A 12043-nucleotide genomic window follows, 5' to 3' on the forward strand; every position below is an offset into this window, starting at 1 on the left:
TAGCTCGTCGTCGGAGAATATACGTGCTCGCAAGCTCTACGCGCCGACTAACAATGCCTCTCCGCTACTATTCAAACTCCTCTGCGAGACCTACTTGCTTTCTGATAAGTATTAGGTCAGCGAGAACATACACGGACGCCTCGCGCTTTGCCACGTGCGATGAATCCTACCGCTACGCTGCGCTGGCTAAACACCTGGCTAGGTTCTATACCGGGGCCGAGGTACACCTTCGCACGATTACGTATCCTAGCGGTTAACATTTTGCAAAGCGTCTCCATCATTTCGTATATGTCACGGTCAGACGCGTACAAATCCTTAACCCTTCTAGCGCCGCACCGACCAGAGAAGTCGTGTGTATTCGAGTGACATATACCGAACCTGTTTGACGTAGTTCGGTAAGGAAATTGTAACAATTTTGTGAAGACTGATAACTAGAAAACTTGAACAGGAAGAAAACATAGTAAATGAGACTTTTATTTTTCGAGAATAGCTAACAACGATTATTGTTGTTCCACACCGAATGAATTAAGCATTGTGTTTTTCCAAATTATTGAAGCTGTTTCTTCCAAATTGTCCCTTAATGGTTCAATAACGTATCATCATATATTTATCCATCAAATCAATTTTTGTCTTTTGTGCTTCATATAAAAGTCTTTAGTATATAATTTCTCTATTTTTTAGCTTAAAACACGGAATCCTTTTACGCTGTCAAAGGTTACCCTTGGCTTATTATAGACGCTTATGCAGGTAGCTCGCAACTAGACTCAGCCGCCAGAAAATTATCCAGTTACAGCAAAAGCAAGTTTTGTTACGTTTTATGTCAGCCTTCTATCTGACATAAAACGTAACATCTACCTTCCTTTTTAAAGACATTTCTCAATTATTAGAATTTGGTTAGGTGATTCGACTCCTAATGATCGAATGGTAAGACAATATTTCAGTGAATTTCATTTACAATATCCAACTTTTATAGAACAACATTTTGCAATATAGATAATGTAAGAGTTTTTTATTTTTTACCCTGTTTAGAAACAGAAAATATATGGAACAACATCGCGAGAATTAAGTCTGGCAATGAAATGAATCTTTCTGTAACTTAATTACGTGTCAACTAATTTTCAAACAAAGAATAAGAGAAAATTGTTGTACCCAGTCGAAGATACTAAATTCGAGAATAATGTTTATACGGTAGACGACGCATATGGCTCGATCGAGATACTTCCAGCAAAATCCGTGCAACTTTTCGCGACCCTGAGGACTCGAGAACAGCTCCTGCCAGCGATAGAAATATTGCACGTCGACCGTGTGCGGTTTTATTTCCGCAGAGAGCCACGGCATTCGCGGAACGTGGATAAAGGACAGGTTAAACGGTCGCGATCCTACGGGAGACGGTAAAGAATTCAAGAAGTACAGTCGTTGCTCGACGCGTGTCCGTTCTGTTAGTTGCCGGCGACACCTCTACACGGCGGAATAATCGTTGCCGCACTTTTCCTCCGTGCATCTCCGTTCGTTACGGAACCGTATTACTTATGGAACGACTCGACATCTTTTCAACGAGTTCCACGTCTCCTATCCGTAACGGCGTCCGGGTATATAAGCGGTTCGAGTCGTCCGCCGATTCTATTCGAGTCTCCCTCTCTGTCCCCGTGGCCAGAAATTTTGGTCACGTACAGCGACGAAAGTTGGACCCTGTTTGGTAAAGCGACCCCCCCCCCCCCCCTCCCCGCCATTTGCCTAATTTATAGTTTCCCAAGCCTTTCTGACCCGCAGAACCTGTTAGAAGGATCTCCGACGTTTCCCGAAATTCAATTTAAAAGAAGTCGAACTTTTAAGTTTGAGAATGTTTTCTTGGTCAATTGTGAAAGACGGACGAACGATTGTTTGTAAACTTTACTCAATGGAACGATAATCGTTTTGATGGTATTGTCAAATTTGAACGTGTTGCGATCATTTTAGAAGACGCCTAGACGCAGCTGGCGCGTTGAGGATCATACTTTGACAGCAAAAGAATTGAATATCATTTAAATTCTGAATAAATGAATAACATCTATATTTAGTAGGTCATATATGAAATCTTGATCATCAGTTAAAGCTATAGTGTGAGGTTTAAAAATTTTTGAAGGAAGAAGATCGACTCTATCACGAACTGCTATTTTATAATGCCTGAGATGCTCCGTGTTTTTAAATATTATTTAAATGTTTTTGACCTAGACGATTGTTCGCCTTCGTGATGAGACTGGGAATAGCAACGCCCACGCACTTTATTACACCTAAGTGACCAACTACCCAAGTTGCTCAATAGCCGATTAAAACTTTAACGAAGCCTCGGAGACCTCTTAACGTCTACCTTCCTCCTTATCTACCTTTAAGCAATCGTAGTTTATTTAATTCGACAGTTTCAGAAACGTCTAAACGACAAGGATCGTCGAGGCTGATACACAGCCGCGTTCATGTTTGAACAATCGAGGAATTATCACGGCAACTTCAAGTGCTCGTACAGGGCTATAGCAGATATTGACCCGACCGAGCGTTTCCGGGTGTATCGCTCCGACGCGACGTAGCGAGCGTACATCGATATACGCAGAAAGCATTATTATACCTAGCCATACGCGTGACTTGTACTCAATTGCGAAACTCCTCAATGGAGACCGGAAACTTTCGTCTGATTTATTTAAGGCACGAACTACAGGCGTCATTAAAACCTGAAATTTCCATCGTTCCCATTTTAGAAACCGGACAGTTACCGAACGCAAGAATTCTTGCGAATAATCGATCTGTTAGTTTCAAAATTCGATTATAAATTCGCGAACAATTAATTAGTAGCAAAAGTCTGTTTAATAATGCGATCACCAACCTTTTAATGGCGGTATTAATCACTCAAACATTAGTATTCATTTCTACTTGCAAAATACGGCGTAAATTGATTGATTAATCATTATCAGAAATCTCAATGTTATAGTTTGTAATTTTTAACAAACTTTGAAAATTCATGTTTATCGTAATATATCCGAACAAACTGCATTTTACCAGATGTCTTGACTGCGATAGAGTTCAAATATCGACCACTACGATTTCAACCTCTTAGGAACGATGTAACACTACATATAGTAACTTCCGTGGATGTTTTGTGCTTTAAAATGTAACATAATCAATTGTATCATTTATTATTAAAATTAAAGTATATATATCATATCTTTAGAAAAAAATGTTGTACTGTAATAATCGAAAACTTTATTCCGATGTGCTCGAGTTGAGAACAGCATTTTTCATCAGATATTGCAGTGTTGTATCGTTCACGCGTTTTTCGCGACGAATTCTGCTATATAGAGAAACCGTGCCTAAGAGGTTAAACCTTCTACATTTAGTTCCATTAAGTTTCAGATTTTGTAAGAATATTTTGGATTGATTTTTAACACTTGAACTGTCAATTAAAATGCTTCAATTTTCAATATGGCCCATACAGAAAAAGAGAAATTGTCCGTGTCTTCAGAAAAGGCCGACCGGTAGACCATGGAGTTGAAGGAACGTTACCGAGTTAAGCCAATTGTGCGAACGATATTCCCAGCAGGAACCCGGTCGTCGTTAGAAGCCCGGACGGCTTTCATTTAGCAGTCCTCAACGCGACGATTCTTGGCGTAAACTCGTTAGAACCGGGTCAGGAAAGGATAGCCAGCTTCCCTTTTTGAATATCCACGTAGCCGACGTTTCCTATGCAAATTCGGTTCTCGATTTTCCAACGGACAGCTAATTTCTGACGTCTCCCGGCCGAGCCTCTTTTACTCGACACGCCCGTTTCTCCCGGCAATAATTACTTACCCTGCGACACAGTAATTTTTCCCGGCGACAACGTTGTCACCGTTTTTTTCCCCAGATTTTACCTTCCGCCAACTCGCGGAAGCCGACGGGAAATAAAACGACGGCGTCATCTCGGATTTTAAAAATCTCGCTCGCGTTTTTGTGTACTCTTGCTAAATACCCTTGTTAGCATGATACAGTAGTCGTTAACATATTAGAAACTTTTTTAATTCACTGGGGAAAGTGGTCCTCGAACTTGAACTCGAGGGGAAGCGTATGATGATTCTAGCGAATCAGGCTTCGTTTTTCGAACGATCATTTAAACACCGATTGCTTGTTATTTTATTTGAATATTTGTTGACCTGGATAGTTCAAAAATATATTGGATATATCCAACTCTTTGTGCTATAATTTCTTTGCTATTTTAATTAACACCTTCGTTCTGAAGGTTAGTTCCTTCAGGTTAATTAACGCCCTTAACCCCTTGCCCTATAATAACGAGCCAGACTTGTGATAAAAATACATCGCAAGATCTATTAAATATGAATATTATTCATTTCTTTTAATTCGGAATAAAATTTAATTATTTTGTTAGCAAATTCTAGAAACGGAAGTAAATAAAAGCAATATGAAAAATAAAAATTATCTGGTCCCATTAAGGACAGTATTAAGGACAAATAAGTGCTAATCAACGCAGCGTGAAATAGGTCGTAGTCTGACTAGTGATAGAGATTTATAATAATAATCTGTTAAGTAGGGATGTTACTTCATATTTTTAAGTAAAATCTAGCTCTTTTGTCATCAACATTTAAATATCCAAGTAAACATAGATATAAAATGATTAGTAGATACAAATCCAGACATAGTAAATATACGTTTTCTTTTTCTTTTAGGAAATGATTAAAATCGGAAAACATCTAATTATTATAATTGTGAAGATAATATTACTGCAAGGATTCATAATCCGCCTAATAGTACAAGGCAATTTTTGTTTCTTATATATCTTAATTTACTCTCAATCGTCATGAAGAATCTAACTCGTTTTAATGTAAGGAGTTAAAAAGGCCTTCCAAAAATTATTTAAACACAGCACAGGAAATAATCTAATAAAATAATCCCACCTGTTCCAATTTAGCGAAACAAGAAAATATAGTGCACATTAATATGTATAAAAACTTGAATGCTAAAGCTACAGAACTTCGTCGGAGGTTGGAGAATAAAACAGCAGTCGATTCAGCAAGATTGCGCAATTATTTTCTTAGAGACCCGTTCAAGTGTGGCAGGGATAAACGGGCAGCATTCCGGCAAGCGATAAAAGTGTTCTTTAATTGGAGACGCGAAATTAGCGTAATCTTGTTAAAAAAGGAAACGTGGTGGTCGTTTCGATGAAAGAACGAGGATCGTACCGCGTCGAATTGCCGTCATCCCGCTCGCATCCATGGCTGCCTTCGCTAACTGTAATCCTTTCCTTCCGTACGACTTAGCCCGACTCTGGGATCGTTAGCTGGTCCACGAAATTTCGGTCAATTTTCATTGTGAGAAGCTACCAATACGATCGACCGGCCTCCAATAACCTGCACCAGGATATTTTCGAACCAGCTCCTTTGTGCTTCCACCTTGGCAGTCTAGCTCTGCCAGCTCGAATTAACTCGGTCTCTTAGTCAGCATTCGGAACGAAATCGTATTTTTTTGGTTCATGAAATTAACCTTCTTCCGGCGGCGGCACGATCGTTATTCCGTCCAAAATTAATTCCCTCGGTCGGACGAGTTTTAATTCGAGGTCTCGGTCTGTTTATTTATGGATTAAATTGTTATCCCTCCGAGCGCGGATAATAATATACGGAATTGTAATTGTGTATAATGATTGGATGACAGGCCGAATGTTTGCGCAAATATTGGTGAGCGGAGTCTTGTCGGTCGATAAATACAAATAGTCCCGCGAACACGGCGGATAAACTTTCGCGTCGTCGTGTTTCATTAGCCATTATTAGATTGTCGATCGACTCCCGAATTATTGACAGCGGAACTGTGTGTTTGTGATAGGAAAAGTAGCTGCTTTGTTGCTGGAACAATCGTTGCTCTCATTTCGCGAATCTACTGTCTCCATAAGTGTATGTAGATCCGAAAAGTATATTTTAGGATATTGTAAACTTGCTATAGTATCGAAGACAACTCTCGAAAATCTTAATTAAAATACCACATAATTACAGAAGATTCTAACTCTTCGCATCCAATTACATCGACTCGGTTTTTCAAGATTTCAAGTTGCATGAAATAGTTTAACGCATTGACTGTTGCTACTCGTATAAGGATGACGGAATCTGTAGTATCTCCCTAATTACGATCAGAAAAACGTAGTAGAGTTTTAATTTAATAAGCACTAACCATAAACTATCGCCTGTCAAATGATCGATTCGACGAGTTTCATCCTAGGATGATTAACCCTTTGCACTTGAAGCCATTTTAACTGTAAATCTGAAATAATTTTCCTAGCTCATATTATTTAACATTCTATGTCACAAAATGCACTTTTATGCATACAACTTACTACTTAAAAATTTTCTAATCTAAACTTTGTTGACATAAAAATTATCTTGAGACGTGATAGAACAATTTCAGCGGTGCCTTCGAGTCACCACTTGAGTGCAGAGGGTTAAAATTATGAAGTTACTTTCACCGGAAATCATTAAACACACTCATTCATTCGGACAGATACTGATATAAAAATTGCAATAGTCTAAATAAATTTAATCCCGTAATTTTTACATGGCACCATATACCAGCGTTATCACAATCTTAATAATGAAAGCTTGGACTTCTTTCATACACTTCGGTTGTCAAGAACGATCGTAGCGATAAGTTTTGAAGGAAACGAAGGGAGAAACAATTTGTTCGGACGATTGAAAAATGCACAGAGCACGATAAATCTTTCGAGGCCGGAAGATCACCGGCGGGGCGGTAGATCGCCAGCGATCGTCCGACCGTGAATGATTAACAGTTCCGCTAGATAACAGCCGTGCATTACGTTTGATTAGCCGAGATAGAATCGCGGCCATTTAATTCGATCGCGGCTTTAATCAAAAGGGGTTTCGTAGAGCCGCGAGGGGACCAGTATCCCCGTGTCTTCGTTCATTAATTATAGGCGACGACTTATCGGAATCCGATATATCGGCCGGGCAATTTTGTGTTTACGAAATGCGCGCGGGATTCGAGGGCGCGAACACTCGGCGATCTCCGCTCCACGTTGGTTCACAGTTCCACGCGTAATTGCGCAGCTGTTACGACCTGACAGTTGTTGCTCGTCGACGTTTGGCCTCGCGACTGATAAAACCCATTTTTGAGCCCGCGCCTTTGATTTGGTCGCTCGGGCAGTCGATTGTCACTTTCCTCGGTTCGTTATCCCTTCAGCCAACCCGGTCTCCGCCAGTTAAATCACTTTTCGGGCTGATACAGTAATCTCTTTTTCCAACGTGCCAGGCAAAGATTAGGCGACCGACAAAGTCGTGGAAACTTGGATTCAATCGGGAACACAGCAAAAGAAGAAAAACGTTCTCCAATTCTGTCTGAAAGCGTTAATGAGGGAAATTAGTTCGATGGTTACAGAAAATGAAATTTTCTTTGACTGTGATTAATTGGTTAGAGCAACGAGAACGGTCTCTTGAAATGTTGAAGATAAAATTCAAAGGGTTATAGTGGGTACACAAGTTTTTGTACGTGCAGTTTTGCAATTTTAAATCCCATTAATATAAATTGTAGGGTAGTATTGAATATACTGATTATTATTTAGACATTTTTCCACCTCTATCAAATTTCTCCTGCGCCCGAGCTTTCATAGAAGCTAGTGCGACGATAAAATATTAGAAACGTTTTTGCATCAAGTGCAGCAAGTTCAAAGAATCGTTTTTGCATCCAGTGCAGTAAGTTTAGAATCGTTCTTGCACCGAGGTAGCGAGTTCAAGGAATCATTTATCTATCTTACATCTTACAAATCGCGACGTTATTATATCGAGATTAGCTACAACTGCAGCCAAGTCCTTTTGTAGCTAAGACCACTTCTGTACAAAGTGTAAATAAACGGATTCTCCGGAGTTAGACTTACAACCTTTCTTCGTTAAACGGTCGTAAATCCAAGTCGCCAATCGAGGTGAAGGATACGACACCACAACACTGACTCTCAAAAACGGAAATCAACCAACTTGACTGTAGCCTAAATCCAATCGGAAAGACGGGACGATACGATCATATAACGCGTCTTAACCCTTTGCACTCGAACGGCGACTCTGAGGCGCCACTTAAATTGTTTTATCACGAACGAAAATAATTTTTATAGCAATAAAGGTTAGTTTTAAAAAGATTGTTAAAAGTAAAACTGTTGGTATGAGCCGCAAGAATCAATTTCGCGTGCGTAAAAGTGTGCACTTTGTTACATAGAATGGAAACACTACGAGCCAGGAAAACTATTGTATTTCAAATTTACAGTCAAAATGGCTTCAAGTGCAAAGGGTAAACAAGCGCAACGAAATCAGCTGAGCGAATTTCGTTGATACACTAGATTAATGAAGATCGCTGATCCAAATTTACTTCACGTTGGGCAACAAGAGAATTTCAGTAAATTTCACAATCAGTGAACTCTAGTGACAGTCCGAGTTGAAAGGACCAAAATTGGCCCCGTAAAGGGATCTTCCGACCGCAGTCCCTACGGGTTTACCATGTGCATCGTTACCTAGCGCACTCGGTTCCGCAAAGTATGTCGAATATTTCGGATACCCGGCACGCCTCGCGCAGCACCCGTCCGTGTCTGTATCGCATAAATACTTCAGATGCCTAATACATCGGCCACGTTCATTTCCGCCGAAAGAACATGTGTCTTATCGATCGTGACGGGATACATTTATGTGTCTGACAGGAAACACACAAACGCCTCGTGAGCGAATTCTGAGAGACTAAGCTCCACGTTCCTGTCACGATGTACGTGCTCGCAGCAGGTTATCGAATCGACCCTTTACGCGATAACCACTTGTGGATGGATTGTTAATCGATATGATTTCCATATACCATGTCGCACCTCGACGATATTCGCAGAATCGCTTCCCGGGAGTGTTTCCGCTGTTCCTGTCGATCCTGATCTACAAGCGGCCGCCACATTGTCGGTAAAGTTTTCGGTTTATTATTCAGCGTATCGTAGTCTGGATGTTTAGCATTTCCGTAAAATAATTTAGCAGCCTCCTACGAGGATTAATTAATTTAGTATTTCTTTAATTTTCTTTAATTTCTTTAATTTTCATGGGTACGTTCTGATATTCCATCCTCAACCGCCAAATTTTTATTTCTTTATTATACTTAATCACTGTATGATCCTTCGCATTCTAAGCAATTAGGTTGCAATAGAAAATTGCAAATTACATTTCAAATTATTTATTTCAATACGATCCACAGATTCCAGACAGTATGTTGATGGTCACAAAATCTTGTCCTTTGCTTCGTATACTCGAAAATTCCATTTCTTACCAAACTGATTATTGATTTAATTCGGCGGAGTTTCCGCCTCGAAAATAGGTAGTTAAAAAGAATTATTTCCTAACAAGATTCGAACTGTCCGTCTATGACGGTCAAAGTGGATCCTGCCAACCCAGCCCAGAGAAACGAACTGTCCGGTTCAATTTCCCCGAGAAACGTGAGCTCGTAAACGTCAGTTCGGTTCGGAAATCAGCCATCAAACTGCTCCTAACTCTCTCGGGAGCGTCGTATACACACATTTGTGTCAAACACGGAGACACTGCCTCGAGTGTACACAGGCTAGCGATTAGTATACCGGCCGGCAGTGCAATACTGACTGAACATTGCGACCAATACGCAAACTGTGAATAGTTCTAGTCTTAATTAATCTTCTACGATTAATAAAGAGCTCGTGGGGCTGTTGACAATATAGCCTACAAGTTAAAACCTGATACTTGTATTGGCTTTACTAGCAACAATGGCACGAGACATTTTTTTTCTGTAATTTAATTGGCTTCGATTACACTTAATAGATCTAAATAAAACTGATACTTTACTGCCATTGCATTATGATGAAATTGCGTTCTAGAAATATCGGAAAACATTTATTTGTTTAATTTTAATAGTCATTCGCACCAAGTTAGTCTTGATTTAGTCTTCAAACGTCACACAAAGATCGTCTTAACCGTATCAAACCGTAGACATTCAAGACTCCGAAATTTTAAATTTCGTAAATCATAATTATGTGTCAATATTACTTGGAAAATTTGTTATTAATTTGCTAGTTATTGCAAAATGTTCGATAACCCAAGTCTATTAAACCTCGAATCGGTCTGTGTACCGCTTTCTCAGATGATCCGAGTCAAGGATTTACTAGTCTCGCCTCGGTGACGTGTGTCATCTCAGCCGTGTCTGAACGCGATATTAATTAACAGGGAACATTGGCTATTCTCGAGAAAACACTTAGGTTAATAGAAACGGGATCATCCCATTTCATCTGCGTAATTGTACGTAAATATTATGTGCGCGGCTAAAGGAAACGTAAAATTTTATGAGCAATTAAACACCTTCGTGGAACTCGTCTCGGTGGGAATTTTATCGCCGGCCAAAATGTTGCTGTACTCGTTCGTTGTGCTTGTTACGGGCCGTCCGTTGTACGGAGTTGAAAGATCGATCATCGATAGCCGTGCGTTTTTCAATGAATATTTTTATCTAAATATTATAAACCGGAGTTTCTCGACCATTTTCTTCGCGAACCTCTCCAAAGAATTTTTCACTCGGTGGCTAGGATACTGGAGCCGATTACTGTTGGATGACCAATTGTAGTGCTTGCGATTTGTTTTCGAGTACAATTAACTTTATATTTATACAATAAAACATATTAAATTTCTGTATTCTAGCATTTCATTTATTTTCTAATAAAAAAGTATTGTATTTTTTATTTCGTGTATTTTTGCATGCAAAAATTTAATACCTATTGTATAAATATAAAGTTAACTGTGCCTAATAAAAAAACAAAAGCACGGCTACTGGTCACCCAACCGGCTCCGCTATACTGTTGTCAAAATGTTGATAAACTTAATTTAGAGAGAAGTGAAAATTGAATGAGCAGAAACAAATCCAAAATTTAATTCGTTCGAAATTATAAATGAAGCGCGGTCTAACGAGTTGATGTGTGATTTTTCGTGCAACTGTTTCCCACGCGGGAGAATTGAGTTCCGTCAGTTTCGTATCGGTGAATTTCCAACTTGCAACTACAGTTTTGTTAGAACCGCGGATCCGCTTTGAGCAACACGAATAAATCGAGATGCAAGCCCGCGCGGCATTTAGGCAGGCTCGGATCGCAAGGCCTGATCTCGTTGCGGCTCCTGATGCTGTAATTGCACATAATTTATCGTGTTACCGCAACAGACTGTTCACTGTCCCCACCAGAGACCATGAAAAACATGGAGGCAGGGAAACACTGAAAACGTTCCGCGACGGTGAATTCCCTTGGTAATGTTTTCCATTAACCTGTTCACCAGGTATGCTCCATGTATAATCCTAATCAGCTGTGTAGCTGCTATCACGAAATTACTTCCTAATAAACTACCGTTCGGGGCAAATTGCGTCAACTACTTGGCCGGTCGCTGCCAAACAGTTTGTGAATGCTTTCCGAACAACTCCTTTGTTTCGACATTAAATATACACTTTCCGCAACTACTATGTATACTTCGACGTTTCTATACTGATTCTGCGACGAATGGATTAACCGTTGATCAGTTTTATGTCGATCACCAAATTATTCGTAAATCTTTACTAGGTAACAATATTTATTTACTACATGCTATTTATTATCCGCGTTTATTTTAAACGAATAGTGCTGCAAGGTTTTTCGCACCCTCTCCACTCAGAATAATTACAGATTGTAGTTCCAGATTGTTGTGCAATAAATTTGTTTCCAACAAACAACTACAGCGCATCGCGAACCTTACTCATGCAGTTGGATGTCAGTATGAAACATGATATAAAAAAATCCTATGTTGAAAGAATTACGCCTCGTCTCAGTTTAAAAGGTTCAAAACCATATAGACCGAGTTTCAGAGTTGCATGTCGCTAGTGCATGTATAGCTGTTACAATATACTTGTGTTTCTTGACACGTGTGACATAAAATGGTTTACAACGTGTAGCACAACACGATGCAAATGCCACTCCTACTCGTGACGTTTCATATCATAGATTAAAGGGTCGCAAATTAAAGAGACTAAGAAC

Source organism: Augochlora pura, chromosome 7, assembly GCF_028453695.1.
Source record: "Augochlora pura isolate Apur16 chromosome 7, APUR_v2.2.1, whole genome shotgun sequence".
Taxonomy (NCBI): domain Eukaryota; kingdom Metazoa; phylum Arthropoda; class Insecta; order Hymenoptera; family Halictidae; genus Augochlora; species Augochlora pura.